Source organism: Venturia canescens, chromosome 5 (assembly GCF_019457755.1).
Source record: "Venturia canescens isolate UGA chromosome 5, ASM1945775v1, whole genome shotgun sequence".
NCBI lineage: Eukaryota > Metazoa > Arthropoda > Insecta > Hymenoptera > Ichneumonidae > Venturia > Venturia canescens.
Genome location: NC_057425.1, coordinates 76,678 through 95,110, shown reverse-complemented (window position 1 = coordinate 95,110; position 18,433 = coordinate 76,678). Strand labels below are relative to the sequence as shown.

The following is an 18,433-nucleotide window of genomic DNA, read 5'->3' as shown; positions in this document are numbered from 1 at the left end:
GTAAATCACGAATTTATTTAGCTCATCGCTAACGAGGTCTCTGCGACCAAGAAAGCAAAATGAGGTTTCTGCTCGTGAGCTCGCGTTTTTCGACTTGTGTGGAAAGCAGCGATCCGCGCAAGGCCTCTGATCCGTGAGCAGGGCTTACATGTAAATCGTTCGAACCTGCTCATCGTCGCTCGTACCAACTTTTGTTGGTAAATTTCTATTTCGTCATGATCTCGTTCATTTCCGTTCCTCTCTACTCGCCGAGCGAGCCAAGTCATCAACCTGTTTTCAAATATTCGATTATCCACCGCCGCTAGATACTTTATCTGGTTAAATTGCGGATTACTCCGAACGTTGGAGCGAGAGAAGAGCACGCAGCGTAGCAACATCAGCAGGCTGAAGCAGCCTGCATGGTTGCCGGCAGCGCACTCGGATGCTGGTTTCTCTCTTCTCCCGGACTAGTTCGATAAAGGTGCGACCCTAGAAAACATTGACAATCGGCTCAACACTGGCCAACTCTCAGCCTCACTTGGCCGATGTTGCGCCAATTGTGGATGTTTTCTAGGGGAAAAACACGTTAATCCGTTGATGTTATTTCTATGGAAGTATGGTTGTAACGCGATGTACACACAACGCACGCAAGTACGCGCGATAATGCTCTTATTTTTTTCCTCCTTATTCCTTCCTAGCATCTCGCTCCAAGATCGGTAGTAGTTTGACTGCAAAAGTATATAAATGCGCGAGAGTCGGACGAAAAAAGATGAAGAAAGAAATTTTACGATGGAAGGTCGGACGGTGCGGTTCGCCATATGGCGGATCCGTTAATGTATGTAGCTGAAAAAATAAAAAAGATGAAAAAAGAAAGAAAAAAAAAACTCTTGGAGAAGAAAACTGTCGACACATGTCGAGCTCTCCGTATTTGAACGAGGGAGGTGCACAAAAAATATCCCAGCATTTTCTCGAGATACTTGGCAGTAATAAAAGCAGCCTAATTAATCGTTCAGTAAAGGTATATTACACCGGCACCGTATCGTGCTCGAACGAGTCATTATCGAAAGTCATTTCTCCATTAATACCCTCCTTGCATACTGCTCTGTACTCCTTCATAAAGGCTGTCTAACAATATTAAGCACCGATGCAATCATACTCGAGACTAAAATTACTTTCAAGGGGACGGGAACTCGATTCGCGTAATGTAATTGCAGAAATTATAAATAACGTACAATTGTAACGAGTATCTCTCTTAATTAATACGTAATACGTGGCCGCTTCTCGCCACTCTACTAGGCCATTTGCACTAGGCCGCTTCGCTCGCTGTTATTGTTGGAAGATCAAAATTATATCACGCTTTGAAGTTATATGCGGCGAATATGTAATGCTACGCATGTAAATAGGAGAGCAGATGTGAATATGTCTCGAGCAGATCGAAGATGCGGAGCAGACGCGGGCTGCATTTTATGGAACCATACATGCAGGTATTTTTCTTTGCTTCGCGGACATCGCTAACTCACTCTCGTTGCATGCACGTTCAGAGGGAGCTTCAGGTTTACTATGTAGGAAATCTTGAAGAAGGGGTCTCGTCAAACATATAGGTAGTACGTATACCGCGCGCAGTTATAGACGCCGCAGTCAGATTCTCCCGCTCGGCCATTAATGCCCAGCGGGTCAAACGCAAAGCTCTACAATTTAGCATCACTTTTGCTCTTCGCCAGCCCCGGGAACCTTCATTTTATCCTTTCCAAAAGGTCCATGCCACTCGATACTTTACGATATAATACACCGTACGTAAGTCTATATGATATACCAAGCAATTTTCAATCCAAGGGGCATCGCTTTCTGGCACTAGAGAAATTCTTCAGTAACAAGAATAAAAGGGGGGAATGGAATTTTTCATTTTCCCACTCCCCTTTCTCATGCACATTCACCGAGACTCCGATCTTTCTCCGCGACTCGATCTACGACATCTCGATTCGTTAGTTCCGGTGAAAGCCTGAGAAGTGAAAAAAAAAAAAATCAGTTGACGAAAGTTGATTGCGACGTGAATTTGGTCAGATCCCAGCATGAGCTGAACGTTCGTTGCCCCGACGCCGTATCGTAGGTGATGCGTGACATTTTCCGATGCAAGTTTTTCCGTGTCAGTAGTGGGAACTTGTATTATGGGCCGTGAAAAAGGTTAAACGAGATAAAAGAGTCCCCAAAATGTACACATAAGATTTTATTTATATACCCGCGATCGAGTATAACGCGGCAAGCACGATCTATTTAACCCACCAATTAAAAGTGTATCTCGCTGTGAGGTTCTCTCCTATATATCCCCGGATAAACTTGGCCATCTCTACATACTACCTTATTTAATACAAAAGGTTTCTTCTTACTCAAATCCATGGCAATCTCGCATGTACGCGCTACTACGTCCACGTGTACCAATAACGGGAGTGTGCAAGAATCAACCGACTAGTATTCTCCTCTTCATAATGATGAATAATCCTCATTCGCTCTTCTCCATCTCTGCACATATATATAAGTGTATACTGTAATATATTGTAACGTAACGCTCTAGCCGACCCGGCCTGAACGCCGCCACGCGTCGGTTCGAGCTACCGTAAAGAAAAGGAGTAGGTATGAAAGAAACGTGAGAATGCGGAATTTGATTTTGAAAAATTGAAAAATTCCGATTTATTCAATTTTATCGATTTTACACTATATTTCGTCTTGGTTTGATCATTATGAAATATTCGCGATCGCGTTTGCTGATTGTGGAAACTTTTATTGCGCTCGCTGTTGTTGAATTGATCCCTTTCTAATTACGCGATTTTCGCTCGCTTTTAAAAATAGCAAAGTTTCGATAATTCTAAAGTGTTTCGATTTTATACAATAAAAGAAATTATCATAGGTTTGATGCGATATAACTTTGAATTTGCACCGCGACCTTTTGAATTATTTAAAATTTACAAGATTTACAAAATTTACAGAAATCTCGGTTTTGTTTGACTCGGACCCGATTAATTTCAATTTTGAATTTAAAAAGAAAATTTACAGAATCTACAAATTTACAAATTAATTTACAAATATAAAATCATCCCTGATTCTAGCAACGCAAAAGAAGAACAATAAAAAAAAATGTAGGTTAGGTTTAGGATGCGGACCCCAGACTATACGGGATCGATACGTTGCCGAGTCTCACCAATATCCTGAGCATTCGCGAGGTTAGGTAATTAATTGTTCATTGACCACGGGATGAGAACGTCGCCGAACCCCTCCAATGTCCGGTGCAACAACAATTCGGAAAATATTTTATAGGTTAGGGATTGGATCCTGGACTACGGGAGATCGATACGTCGCCGAGTCTCACCAATATATCCCAGGCATCCAAGGAAAATAGGTTAGGTTTTATAAGTTTGGGTTGCTAGTATCAGGAAGAATAGTTGAGGTCAGCCTTTTTCTTCCGAGTCAGAATTATGAGGAAGGACTGTCTGCCGAATGAGTCGCGCAGAGCTTTTTATACCCGTTTCCCCACCATAAAATTATCAAACGCCGAATTTTCGGTTTTCGGACGCGTTCTGCGCATTATTTTGTAACGGGACTTGCTATTGGCTCGCTGCCATGATTCACGCCTTTCCATTGGCCGATCGTGATTTTGCCCGATGCGCCGAAATCCGCTTTTTATGTTTTTTAGCTTGTGCTTTAATTGAATGGATAAAAATTTTATGAGAATTTTTATTATTTAATTATTTGAATCATTTGGTTTCGCTATTTTATTCAATCTTGTTCAAATTAATTTTATTCGGGAAATCGCAAAAAGTCACGTTCGAGTTCCTGTAGCGCATGAACGCTCTACCGGCGCATGCGTTGTAAACACGCTTCTTGCTTTATTTGAATTTATACAAATTTTCTAAGAGAAATAATCTTTTCATTATTTTTCTTCGATTCGTTATAATTTTCCGCGTCTTTTGAGCCTAGTTACAATATTTTCCGAGATCGCATTGAATTTTAATTAACAAAAGAAAAAAATGTATTAGTTCGTGTTTTTAATACACGGCGCCGCTAGTGTCGCGCTCCGCCGCTTGTTTCGGGCCTTTGTATTGCCCATCAGTATGGCCACCACCGGCCAGCAGTGACGCGTCTCACCGGTCGTTGTACGCGCTCGGGAAAAAACATCGCGCCGTGTCGCGATGTATTTTTGGGGTTAGGTTCGATTTCGGGTTGTTCGGGAGGTGTTACGTCACAATATTTCCTACTCGCATTATCAACGACCAAGCTCGTCGAGTATCGGATTTTTTTCCGTCGCGCGCGCGCGCGCATCTCCTTCGATCCATTCAACTTTATAGAGCCCCTTCGTATTACGGTTAGCTATAGTCGCACGAAATTTATCAAAAATAGATTGAATTATAGTCGAAAAAAAAATTATGGAAGTATCGTTTTCCAAATGTTATCGTCGTCTTTCAACTTTTTTTTCATATTGGTATAGAGGTACTGCGTCAGCTCGAAAAATAACCCAGCAGCATTTAAATTTTTCAATGACGTCGCACTTGAAAATAAACATTATTTTACTTTTTGATACATAGTGGCTTTTCACGATAATATTTGATGCTGTCGAAACGCCATTGATTCGATTTTCAAATTCGACACCCGGTATATGAATCGAAATATATGTATATGTATAATACTATATCGATAAATGTAGCGGTGTAGAGTCAGCACCTTAGTCTCTCATTGTCCTTTAATGGAAGCTGCCTCCCCGAGGTTCTGCAGCTCTATAGGGAATCTGTAAGGATCCCCCCAGGTCGGTGAAGAAAGAACGAGTCGCACGGAGGGAGAGAAAGATGCGGAGAGACAAAGAGCGAAAAAATGGAGAAGAACGGCTGAAGATATACCGACAACAGACGCTCGCGCTCAACGGTCCGTGGGGAGCAGCTATTAATTCCATCCTCTCGCTTACATACCAGCACACGCGATATCAACGCGGCTTTTCTAACCGCGAGCAGCTGATTCAGCCATTTCTTTCCACCTATCGTTAATCGGTGCATTCGTAAAACATGAAAGCAAGCAAAATTTGTTGTCACACAATTGTGACAACAATTGTGCAATTAAGAAATTTATTTCAAGTATTTGAAATCGTGTTCAGAAATTCATTTTCCATAGAATTAGAAATTAGATTTAAGTTTGTCATTATAACCTAAATAACTATCGTAAATTGCCTCCATGGTTTTCTAGAGGCATAAAAATAAACCAATTTCCCTCTCTCTCTTCGCGGGAGTGCGACCGTGTTTAAAGTCGCTCCGTAGAAAAACCGATTTATCCATGGGTAAAACCGGTCGGAAATTTTCTAAAAGCAGCTCAAAAGTTGTGTTTCATCAAAGGGAGCCATACCAGTGTAAATTTTGTCGAAATATATTGATTTATGAGTGAAAAATCGATCTTTTCGGTGATTTCGATCGGTGATAATTAATGACACGTACTAGCCATTAATTGCGAGGTGTCGATCGGTGGTCAAAAGTGCAACGTGGTTGTTGAGGACGTTGAACCCCGGGCGTGCGCAATACACGTCTCGGGTCTTAACTCCTATATGTTGTGATATAGGCGGTATTGTCTACCAGTATGAGTGCCAATGACTCAACTATAGTAGAGGTGACGGATTTTGATGAATACAAATGTTCTGCTTATAAAAAATATATTACAACAAATGTGGTGAAGTGCAAGTCCTGCGTGAAACGATTTTTTCACCCAGGATGTAAGTTTAAGCATAAAGTGCCGAATGACCATAAGGAAATAGTGCCATGTCCGGGACCATATGAATAAATTATTCAGAAGAAGGTGACAATGCCAACAATGGAAAGAAAGACCAGCCGAGATAGAGCATCGTCAGTGGGAGGTAGTAGTGGTGGTACACCGTCAGCGGCTGGAGTGAAAATAGATTGGATAATCACAACTGTAAAAGAAATGAAGGACGAAATGGCATGCAACAATGAAATTAGAAAAATTATTATGGAGATAGTTCGGGAGGAAATGCAAAAGCTTGAGGAATTGATAAAGCGGGAGATAAAGCGGGATTGTTGCTCCCCGTAGGAGCAACAAGGACAACGTATAGTCAAGTTGTCAAAGATGAGAAGAAAGAAAAGATAATAATTATTAAACCGAACAAACAACAAGAAAGTGAGGCTACAAAAAAAGCAATAAAGGAAAGAGTCGATATCAAGAACATGCCGGTGGGTGTAACAAGATTGAAGAAAGGTAACCATGGAACGGTGATCCTGGGTTGTGAAACAGGAGAAGAAATTGAAACATTGAGAACAACTATGCAAGACAAAATGGGCGATGATTTTAAAGTGACAAAGTCAACACAAACGAAATCGAAGTTGAAGATTATAAATATCGACGAGGAAGAAATGAAATTGGAAGACGATCAACTCATTGAGACAATCAAAATGCAGAACGGAATTGAGTCACTCGAAGGATGCGAGATTCATATCGTTAAAAGTATTTTTAGGAAAAGGGAACAGATACAGAGCGAAGGGAGAAGAGGGAGAGACCGAAGCAGGGAAGAAGGACAGATCATAATAGTAGTTGATGAACGAACGCATAGTGTGTTATTGAGCAAAGAAAAAATCAATATAGGTTGGAAAAAATGCCGGGTCCTTAATCATGTGAATGTGAAGAGATGCTAAAAGTGCTGGGATTTTTACCATATAGCAAAGAACTGTACAAGGGACGAAAAATGTAATAAATGCGCGAGAAATCATAAGACGAATGTACCGATTTGATAACTCGATGTGTTAATTGCATGTATAAAAATTAACAATACGCACTGAAAATAAATGTGGAACATGGTGTATTAGATCGGGAATGCCCCACGTACTACATAAGAGCAATACAAGAAGAAAAAAGAAGAGCAGGCTGGATAGACTGAGAGTTTCTGATGTGTGGAATTGTAAGTAGGGAGATTTCGTTCACTGTTTTTCTGAATAGTATAATTTCACTATTGAGAGCATTTATTTTAAGGTTCCATTTTTTGTAGTATGTATAGATTTGATTTACTATCCTGTTAAGTGTTTCTTGTATTTGAGGAATTTTTCTGCCTGCGACGTATGCGACCATGTCGTCTGCGTACGCTCCAGAGTGAGTGTCGTTGCCTGAGTTCAGATTGAATAAGTTTAGTATTTCACTATTGTATATGTTAAAGAGCACTGGTGAAGTGACCGTTCCTTGTTGCAGTCCTTCAAGTATGTGGAATAGCATGGTTGCTTGTCTGTGACCGTCCCATGTGGTAAATGTTTTACCGTGTACCATGTCGCAGATGAGCATTACCAGGGCTCGAGGAAAATTTAGGGTATGTAATAAATGTATTAACCCGTTTAGCCAGACCGAGTCGAAAGCCTTTTCCAGGTCAATGAGAGTTGCTCCCACTAATTTGCCGTTCAGTAGGTGTTTATTGATGTCAGAGGAGAATTTATTTATTGCGTGGACGGTTGAGTGCTTTGCTCTAAAGCCAAACTGGTTATCAGGAATTATTCTGTTTGTTTCTGCGTGGAACATGAGTTGCTGTTTGATCAACTTTTCAAAAATTTTGCTAATGTTGATAGTGAGGCTTATGGGTCTGTAGCTCGCTGGGTCTGAGGAGTTCTTGCCTTTTTTAAGTATTGGGATGACTTTAGCCTTTTTCCATCTTCTAGGATAGTATGAATGGTTGAAGCAATTGTTGAAGATGATCGTATAATCTTTTATTAAATTTATTGGGAGGTGTTTTAGAGCGATCATCGGGATGTTGTCAAACCCGCTGGATGTTTTATTTATCGCATTTTTGAGTAAAAGTGTTACCTCGTTTTGAGAATGTAGGAAATTTGTCTCGTCTTGTCTATATCTCGGTGAGTGCGCTGGGTTATTGTCGTTGAAGTCAATGTGTGTGATGTTTTGTTCTCTGTTGCGTCGGATGTTTGCTTTAATATTATTTGCAGTGTCGTCAGCGATTCGTTTTGTTTCCGTGCCGTTATTTGTATACCTCGGTGAGTTTATGGTTTCGAAGTATTTTCCAATGATATTTAGTTTTGTTGTAGAGTCTGAGATAATATAATCATTGTCTCTCCTGATTCGTGGATCGTTGGCTAATGTTTCTTCTGTAATTAATGTGTGGTTATCAATATTAATAGCAAGAGTATCAATTTTTGGTGGCTCCTTATATCTGAACGTTCTATTGATTCTGGGGAAAAACTTGGCCGAGTCTCGGTAGTCAATGGCTCTCGCTTTTGCTTTCCAATAATCTGTTTCCGTTTTTCTGAATTGTTTTGACAGTTGTTCGTTGAGTCTTTTTATGAGTGCTTTGATGTGTCTTTTAACTTGTGCGTTGCGTATGTTGTTTTTGAAGAGGAATGCAATCAATTTTGATTTGCATGAGTGAAATTTTTTGATTCTGTTGTTGACGTATTTGAGATGACCAATGGTCGTATTTGGGTCGGTTTTTGGTACTATTGCGTTTATGGCATCGTTTATTGAATCCTCCAGTTTCGATATATGATTATCGATTTCGGTTATGGTGAGATTTCTGTCATGTGGTAGCGTGTCAGTGTAATTGTCCTGCAGATACTGTGTGAAGTTTCTCCAGTTTGTTCTTCTATAGTTAAGCCTCGTTTTCGGAGGGTCCGGTGGAGCGAGTCCCATGAAGATTTCATCGCAGTTTACTGTAAGATAGATCGCGTTGTGGTCGCTATCGTATGGGAGTGTTTTGAGTTTGTTATTACTGAGTGTTTTGAGTTCGATGCGTGAGTCTGCGAGGCAGTAATCGAGAAATGAGCCTGCTTTAGGGAATGTAGGTTTCTCTGCCGCATATATGGAGGTCTTGTTAGTCATACCGAGGTCCTCTTCCCAGTTTTTGAGGAGGGCCCCCCGTTCGTTTATTCTATGGTCGCCCCATACCGAGTGCCTTGCATTCAGGTCTCCGGCCATGATGAAATATGTTCTATCTGTGTTTAGTTTATGATCTCTGTATATTTTATTGAGTTCAGGAAGGAACGTTCTCCTGTTATTGCAGGCAGCGTATAAGCTGAATATGTAAAGGGAATCGTTAGAGTTGAGATTCAATTTGATCGCTGTGTATTCGATGATTTTATTGCCCGATGAATTTGGATGTATGACAGGGGTGAACCCTATGTTTTTTTTTATGAGAATGGCCGTGCCACCGCCCAATCTGGCGTTCGGTCGATCAGTTCGGATGAAAAAATAGTCCTTGAAGCTGAGCTTGTGTTTATTATTCAGCTTTGTTTCTGAGATCAGGGCTACGTCGATGTCATTTGTAGTGACAAATTCTAGAAGATCGTGTCTCTTTTTGTTAGCTCCCAGAGAATTAACATTTATCGCGCTAATTTTGATTTCGTGTGCGTGGCGGATGTGTCGTCGATGATATTCGTTTTGGTTACCGTTGTCCATGTTAAAACTCAAATTGGCTCATCATGAAATCGATGTTTCGTGAGTTATTGGATATCTTCTTGTTGATATCCGAGAGTTGAGATTTTATCATTTCGATCATGCTGTTTTTGAAATTGTCTAACATTCTTGAAAATTGATTGAAAATGTTGTTATCACCCTCGTTGTGGAAGTTGGTGGGCGATGCATTAACGTTGTCGTGTGGATTAATGTCCTGTATAATGTTTTCGCGTCTGTTTGTTATCGTGGGATATTTGTATTTATGTTCCGATCTGTGGTATTCTTCTTGGGCCCTGGTTTTGGGGAGCGCAGGATAATCGTTGTCCTTTTTGCTTGTTATAGCTGAATACGAGATTTTTGGGTTAACGTATTTTTCTATTTTTTTCATTTTTTCCCATCTTACAGAATTTCTGATCTTTTGTGCTTGCCTTTTGAGGTCTTGAGCCGTGGAAAGGTACGGGCAACCCATGTAGGATGCGGGGTGTCCGTATTCGTCGCAGTTCGCGCATTTAATTTTTTGTTTATCTTCTGTTGTTTTTATTTCGCACACATTGCCTTCTTTTAGTGGGCCATGGTCTTTGCCGCATTTTACGCATCTGAACTGCAGATGGCAGTTCTTGCTAGCGTGTCCAATGCGTTGGCATCTCTTGCACTGGAAGACCGTTTTTTTTCTAATTCGTTCCCATTTAATAGGCTGGTATAGTAGGAACTTGAGTTTAGTTAACTCGAGGGTTTTGCTGTTTGGGGAGAGCTGTACGATGTGATGGTATTTGTTTTCATTTTCTTTACCGTATTTCAGTTTCATGACTTCCCCCACATTCACGTTGGGAAGATTTTTTCGGATGATGCTATCTTTGATATCATTTTCGGTGAATTCTGCATTGATACCTTTTAAAACTAAGGATTTCTTTTTTTCGCTTCGGGGGGTGAACGTAAAATATTGTATTGCGTTAGTTTCCAGCGTTTTTTTTATTGTATGGAAGGTTTCTAGATTTTGAGGCATTATCCTTACGAACTCCCCTTCAACTTGTTTTATCCAGAAGTCTTCTTCTTGGATTTTTGCGTCTATCAATATTTTTATGATGGCTCTAGGTTTAGCTGCATAAGTATGTATGGGCGGTGGCTTGTTTCTAGTCTTTGGTGAGTTGGGGTTCTTCCCCGCTTTGCTAGAGCTCGCGTGGGTGTCTTGATATCTGGGCTTATTTGCCTGTCGCTGGGGAGATTGGTCCGTTTCTTCTTCTGTGACACTCATGCTGTCAGAGAGGGCCTCGTATTGGTTGTTAACGTAGACTTCAGAGTTGCCGATCGGCTTTCTCTGTCTACTTACTTTTTTTAGGTTCCATGAATCCAGACGACTCTGGTGTTTCATTCCTTCCTTTGTTTTCATCGGGATCGCCGATCGATGACGATCTGGATCTTGCTCTGGAGAGATTGGGCACACTTTTTGGGTTGTTTTTTTTGAGTACTCTCACAATGGATGTGGTTCCAGTTAGTCTATCGATTTCTCTTGCTTTTTTGAGATTATCTTGCCTGATGTAATCCGGGGTGTATCCATCGTGTGGTCTTTTGTGCATTTTGCTGAGAGTATATGTGTGACGGGGTTGCGACCCCGTCCCACGAGTTTTTGTTTGAGATATCGGAGTTTTAATGATTTTATTTTTGGTAATTTCACTTGCAAATCAACACACACTGGGTCTGAGTCGAAAAATGACACTTCAAGGAGTTTATTTCCATACAGTATTTTGGTTTTCGTTTTAAAAACGCGTACATGAATAAACTTGCTGGGGCGCAACGAAGTGCACTCGTTGACGAACCAGCAGGAACTGATCGAACCAACCGTCAGGATGGCCGAGCGGTCTAAGGCGCCAGACTCAAGGTACAACACCTTGCCCGATAAACGCGGGTTTCAACTGGGATTTCTGGTCCTCTCTGAGGGCGTGGGTTCGAATCCCACTTCTGACAATTTTTTTTTTTTTTTTTTTTTTTTCATCAATCATCATACTAGTGACACGATGAATTTTGTCACCAAATAATGTTTAATTGTCAACGGGAACATTCACCGCACCGTCGATTGCACCGCACCGCATATTAACGAATCAGGTCAGAATCGTTCTATATCTCTCTCTCATGCCTAATCTTCAAATGGGAGAAATATCTCGTAGTACATGCGAGTTCTTAGCGGCCATTCTTTCAAAGTGCATGCACACAAATATCTGACAAAGATGAGCTTTTATATACTATATAGTAGCTCGCACGTTTCTCCGAAGGAAGGACGAGATAAAAAATAGAAAAGTCACATAATGGCGAGGTCCTACGGCGAATTAACATTGGTACCATATCTGGGTGAACGCAAACTCTGCATTAGGAATGTATTTGCGAGAACGTAGTTGCGAGTTCAAACGATGAATACTGTGCATTATTAGAATCGGAAAATAATAGCGAAGCGAGCGAAATCTCAATAGCGAGAAAAGAACATTCAAGCAGGAGGATTGGAAGCAGGCGACTTATAAAAAAACATGATTTTCATAACCATGAACTTTTCATTAATGTGAATTATTTCGTAATAACTCGTATCAAATAGTTCTTCGGAGATGCATACAGTTGTAAAATATGATTAATTACATCGGCGCATTGATTGACAGCTTTCCTGTAAAATTATTTTTCCCATAAATAATCACAAAAGATGTAAAACGTAAAAATATGAGTCTCGTCTGAAGGGAGCAGATGGAATATTCCGAGAACAGAGCTCTCTGAATTTATTCGTTCCAGTGCAAATATCTCGAGCATTGCACTAGGTGGTGAACGTGAGCGTGAAAATTTGGTATTTTATAATAGCAAAGGGAATAAAGTTCAAGAGAATATTTTGTCTTAAGTGTAAGCTAATTGAAATGAGAGGATGAAGTGAGTCGAACAGCCATGGTCAAAACATTTGCAAGGTATATTTGAGAGGGGAAAAAAAATAAAAAAATTACTGGAAGCTATATAGTCCAGGCAGTCTTTTACGAGCTAGTAATTTCAAGCTTCGTCACGGATCAACGTTTTACGAGAGTAAAATAGCACTTTTTCTGCTATAGATATATTCTATAAAAAATCAAGGGATACTAGTCCATTTTTTCCTTAGACTATACCGTGCTTCGTATGTTAATTTTCCTCTGGTCATTCTCTTATTTTTCCCTCGGACAATAACGCTCATTTTTATTTTCCCGTTGCATTTATACCGAATTCGAACGATTTCGTAACAGCATTCTCGATTTTCCTAAATCTAACATTTCTGCCTGTTGCTACTGCTGCTGCTGCTTATTCTTATCAAATGAAATCAAATTATTATAGTTGTACTATCTATAGAATTTTAGCTATTTCTTGTGGTGCGTGTGTCCACCTGCTGTCTTAACGTGAGCTTCCCAATATATTTGAAAATCCCCTATATCATCATCTATTTCTGAAAAATTCAAAACCCAGCGATAAGTTACGGTTTTTATAGGGGATGTCAGCCTCACCTGATGAAATAGGGGAGTATGGGGCAAAGTGGCCCACTTAACAAATTTAACGAGTTTTGTCGGTTAGCATATAGTCATTTACTTATTTTTATGTCCCAAAAATGATTCCACCTCCTTATTTCTCGAATTTAAAAAAAAAAAAATTTGGGGCAAAGTGGCCACCCCCTCGAATGCGGTGAAAATTGATAATTGTCACTTCTCATTAAATAGACGTTGTAATTGACTGTTCCCGCATGGAACATTGAAGGCCGCGATAAACCGAAAAGAAACGAGGCATAGTAGGTACCCTCCTTCGATGGGATGAAAAAATAATTAGTCGGAATACTTCGATAAATTTTGCCATTACCAGTGGCAAAAGCCCGTTCTTATCGGGGGCAAATCGTGGGAAAACCGTCATTATCACGAGTCCGTCGTATCGCTCAAATCTAGTGAGTAAGAAAAAAGAGATCATTAAAAAAGAAAAATTTTTGTCTGCGGTGGACGTTGCTTGTATTTTCTGCGATCAACTTTATTCGCATTCCTTCGAAGACTGAAATCGCTGCGAAAGATGCCTAAAATGGGCGCACACCTTGTGTGCAGGTGTTGATGAAGATGAAGTCCATTATAAATGCGATTTTCGTCAATCAAAATAAAATAGACATTTATCAGTAATTCGCAAAATGATTCTCACCCTCTGCCTCAAATAGCTATCAATTTTTCAGAAAACAGAATTCTCGCTGATTCTGTGCCCCGCCAGAAATCGGAATTGCGCGAGTGCCCAGTTTGCCCCAGAATTCAAAAATGCCCCAAAAAAGTGGGTGGCCACTTTGCCCCAAGTGGCCACTTGGCTTATGTTCCCCTATATCATTAGTGGTAACTAAACGAAGTAGTTGATCATATTGTGAGGAATTACGATTCACTTGGCATCTCTTTTATTTGTATTTCACGAATACATTGGATAGGCAGAACGTAAATACGCGCTCTATCGGATCAAGTTTTCGTAAACAAATATCCGTGGGTTTCGGGGATCCCATAGAAAAACAACGATTACACCTCTTCGGTTCTATTCTCGGAATTGCATGAGCGCCTGCAGAGAAATAACTGCCGTGAATTCTTCTATTTTTTATTATTATGAGTAATGGAAACACGTGAAATTTCGCGTTGGACACCATTTTCAATATACAAGTAATGTACACATCGCTGTCTTTTGTAATTACGCAACGGTATCCATGAGGAGAGTTCTCGACGCTCGGCCTGGGGTAGGAAGCTAATAATAAATCTATAAGCTTATAAATATATCAGAGCCTAGGATAAAAAAAATACCGAACAAGTTCTGTAAATGTTGAACCGACATTTCATTGTGTGCATACGAAAGCAAATACATGATACTCCGAGAGTGAAGTGACAAGGGCTCGGAGTACATGCTGAAGAACTTGAGTTTCTTTCGGTTGTGGAGTTGATGCGCAATAAATCTCGAGCGATATGTCGTTTCGTGAAATACAACAAAAGAAAAAAAAATAATAAGTGAACGAATAATCATGAGAATGGCGATGGATCGTTGGGAAATGGCGAATTTGTCGATATATCGCGAGGAGGAAAGATTTACGATGTTGGCGAGTGTTATCGATCGGTGGTACGACACTCACTGATCGTTTGCCTTTTACGACTATTCCCGTGTGTCATTCCCATGATGAATTCCCCCTCATCTATCTATACATGTTCGTATTTATAGACAAATATAGAGAATAGTGCAGTATACATTAGTGGCATAGACATTCTTGTGCATAGGATAAAAAAGAAATGCATGGTTTAGATAGAGGACGACGAGTTGGCGAAGTGGATCGCGTGCGTTGAGATCGTTTAAAGAAAATCCGGGAGTTCTGGCTCTGCTCGCCGTTTCCTCTATCTTTCTCTTTTTGTCTCGACGTTGCAATTATACCCATTGAGCTGGAGCAACAAGTAGCGAGTGTCTTCGTAACTTGTTTTCTCCTCGCGTTGCTGATAATCGATTCTCGTTTTACAGATACCACACATCGATCGATCCATCGATAACGGAAAATATTTTTGAAGTAAAACTTCTATAGGCGCGCTGGGCTTGGGGGCTAAACTAGTAAAAATCTTGTTACGGAAGCGGGTAACGGAAATGCTACGAAAAGTGTGAATGCGCATGCGCAGGTACATTTTCGTTTTCTCTCAAGCTCATTGCCATGGGCTCGTGTGATTGGGCGAGACGAACGATAATTTAGAGGCAGATATACGTTGGTAGAGTTAGAAAAATACCTAATGCATAGTGTAGGCCCATCGTCCCCACTCTTACATTTAGTCTTAAGCCCTGACTTGGAAGTATTGTAGGAGCAAGAGAGAGAGAGAGAGAGAGAGAGAGTGATGCGCACGCACATGTTCTTACTCCCTTTTTCTCATTTGCGCAGTGTTAGTGTGTTAGCCTGCTTTACACGGACATTGATAGAAGCCCTATAGGAGCAAGTGATAGAAATTTCGCGCATATATTTTCTTTCTCTCTTTTTCTCATTGCCAGTTCATGAAATATATACATCTGAGTAAAGGGTGTGTGAGTTTTGAGTTCAGTAGCTTTACACGAACGATATGAAAACCAAGCACGAAACAATAAAAATAAGTGATTTTATAAAAATTTTAAAATTACAATTAATTGTAATACTTTTTTTGACTAAAGAAAGTAATTCTCTACAAAAAACCACAAGAATTTCATGTTTTTTATATACATATTCAAGTACACAGCTGCTGAATATAATGTAAGGTGAGGTATGTTGCGATCTTTGAATTTCAACCGATAAATGACGTGACGACCGTTGCTGCAGTACGGCACACACCGATAATTCATGACATATCTTTCAACTTGATTGTTTTATAGTTGATTTTTTAAGAATCTTAAAATAAAATAGCACTGTTTCTTTGTAAAAAAAAGTCTGAACTTGACGAAAAAAATATTCTAAAATATTTAAAAAATGGTACATTAGGAGAAAAAGTAATTTTAAAGTTATAATTGCTTTTTCAGGATTTATCTGATCCCTGAGAATATTTAAAATATTTTTATCAAAAAGCTGAGGTTTTTTCACATAAAAATGACTACGTTTAGTGTTCCGAAAAATAATTCAGGGATTCGATATTTCCAACACGAGAAGTAATTAACAATTGCAAATTTTCAAACCTCTATAACTTAGAAACGGCTAGACAAAAAAATTTGAAAAAAATCATGAAAGCTCACAGTGACACGTACTTTTGAAAAGCAATGACCATTATGCATAATTCAGACCCTCCGGCGCAAATTAAGGAGTTTCGGTACAACAGCTTATCTTTGAGGGGGGGATTAGGGTGGCAAATCTATTGTATTCTAGCAGGGCGCCAACTTCTACATTCTCACTTTTCATTATTAAGAGAAGGCTTTATTACGAATAATATGTGTAATTATGTATTCATCCATATTTTCTGTAATGATGAATGTTATAGTTTACTTTACATATTATGGATATTTCTTATGTTATTTCTAAAAATGATCGAAAATGTGACGCGAACGTGACAACCGCGGCATTGCTCCGTCGTGTTTTGTTTCGCGTGTAGTGGCCGGCCTGCTCTGTCGACAAGTCCTCTCGAACAGCTGTGTGGGCAATCTAACCTCGAAGTTTCAACCTCGCGATCATTTTGTCAGTAGTGTTGAATTGTTTTTTTTTGTTATTATCGGAATGGTGCCAAGAATACGGTGGAAATGCAAATGGGTGACCGAAGCTGTTCATGATAAAAGAGTGAAACAGACAGAGGCTGGACAAAATATGAATATTGTTCGGTTTCATACGATACACATAACCACTCCACTTGACTGTTTGAAATTTCGCGCCGATCCTAACATAATGCAACGTTGCCGTTACTTTCTTCGACTGTGGCGAGTCGATGGAAAACGAGCAGTTCAGTAATTTGTTTTTACGAAAATCTGACAAACTATGCAGGGAAACTTCTTGGAAATTTGACACAATTTATCAGTTTAGTACAACGTGGAAGTTAGTGTTTTTCTTTTTAATGTGTAAGCATTTTTTAAATTATAACAAAAAAAATGTGATTTGCGCCATCTAATTCCCGTGTTAAAACGCTTCATCAAAAAAATTTATTTCTCAAAAACTGCGTGTTGTGAATCAATCTCAATTTTTGGGTGGGCCTTGACATTATCGACAAACATATGGAAAAAATTTCAAAATAACCTAAGCATTTTTGGTTTACTGTACCGAAACTCCTTAATTCCATAATAGGTGGAATGACCCATATATCTGTACGTTGCGAAAAAAGTTTTACTTCAGTTGTGTGGTCTAAGGAACACTCACTTTTTTTCATCTTTCTGCACTGATGTTTTTTTATTTCTCCGAGAAAATCGAATTCTATTTTGAATCGGATCTCTCCACGGGGCTTGTTCGCGATCTTTCTACTTCATTCTAACCGCGATATGTATTGGCGCTGCTCATATATAGTGACTTTTGTAATTGTACAGACGAATGACTTGGCTCACTCGGGTCATATTCAAGAAACAAGAAAACGAGAGAAGAGCATCGAAGAGCAAGGAAATAAGCAGAACGAAAAGAGACAAGACTTTTGTACAGTGTACTGCTGAGGGTTGTACTAAACACACTAAATGCGGACAACCGTGCGGACGTGCGTTAAATAAACTCGTATGAAATATCAGCTTAATAATGTCATTATTCGTTCGTTCTGCGTGCAACAAAAAAAATTCGCTTTCATACGTATGTCGTATTCGGATATAATGCGATATGTACAATATATAAGATATTATTTGAGATGGCGCGTCGAAACGAGACTAACTGCTTTCTTCGCCCTAAAGGCTATTCTTCGAACTACTTTGGCTAATTGAATTCGTTCACCGTCGTCTCTCTAGCTCTTCCCCTGTTCCACTTTCGTCAGCATGAGATTTCCCTTTGCCGCGCTGCATATAGGGGAACATGGGGCAAAATGGCCACCCACTTTTTTGGGGCATTTTTGAATTCTGGGGCAAAGTGGCCACTTACGGAATTCCGTATTTCTGGGGCACAGGATCAGTGAGAATTCTATGTTTTCTGAGAAATTGATAGCTATTTGAGGCAGAGGGTGAGAATCATTTTGCGAATTCCTGATAAATGTCTATTTTATTTTGATTGACAAAAATCGCACTTATAACGGACTTCATCTTCATCGACACCTGCACATAAGGTGTGCGCCCATTTTAGGCATGTTTCACAGCGAATCCAGTCTTCAGAGGAATGCGAATAAAGTTGATCGCAGAAAATACAAGCAACGTCCGCCGCAGACAAGAATTTTTCTTTTTTCATGATCTCTTTTATCTACTCACTAGATTTGCGCGACACGATGGACTCGTGATAATGGCGGTTTTTCCACGATTTGCCCGATAAGAACGGGGTTTTGCCACGGGTAATGGCAAAATTTATCCAAGTATTCCGACTAATTTTTTTTTCATCCCATCGAAGGAGGGTTCCTACTATTCCTCGTTTCTTTTTGGTTTATCGCAGCCTTCAATGTTT

At 39.8% G+C, this 18,433-nt stretch overlaps 1 protein-coding gene and 1 non-coding gene across 8 annotated transcripts in view; one reads left to right on the top strand and one right to left on the bottom strand.

The window, feature by feature from the left end:
* Positions 1–18,433, bottom strand: part of dgo (ankyrin repeat domain containing protein 6 diego) — a 98,050-nt gene that overhangs the window by 13,946 nt on the left and 65,671 nt on the right. The gene's annotated exons all lie outside the window — the stretch shown is intronic.
* TRNAL-CAA (transfer RNA leucine (anticodon CAA)) lies at positions 11,241–11,364 on the top strand. Its single transcript has 2 exons — positions 11,241–11,278; positions 11,320–11,364. It is a non-coding gene; the product is annotated as a tRNA-Leu (tRNA).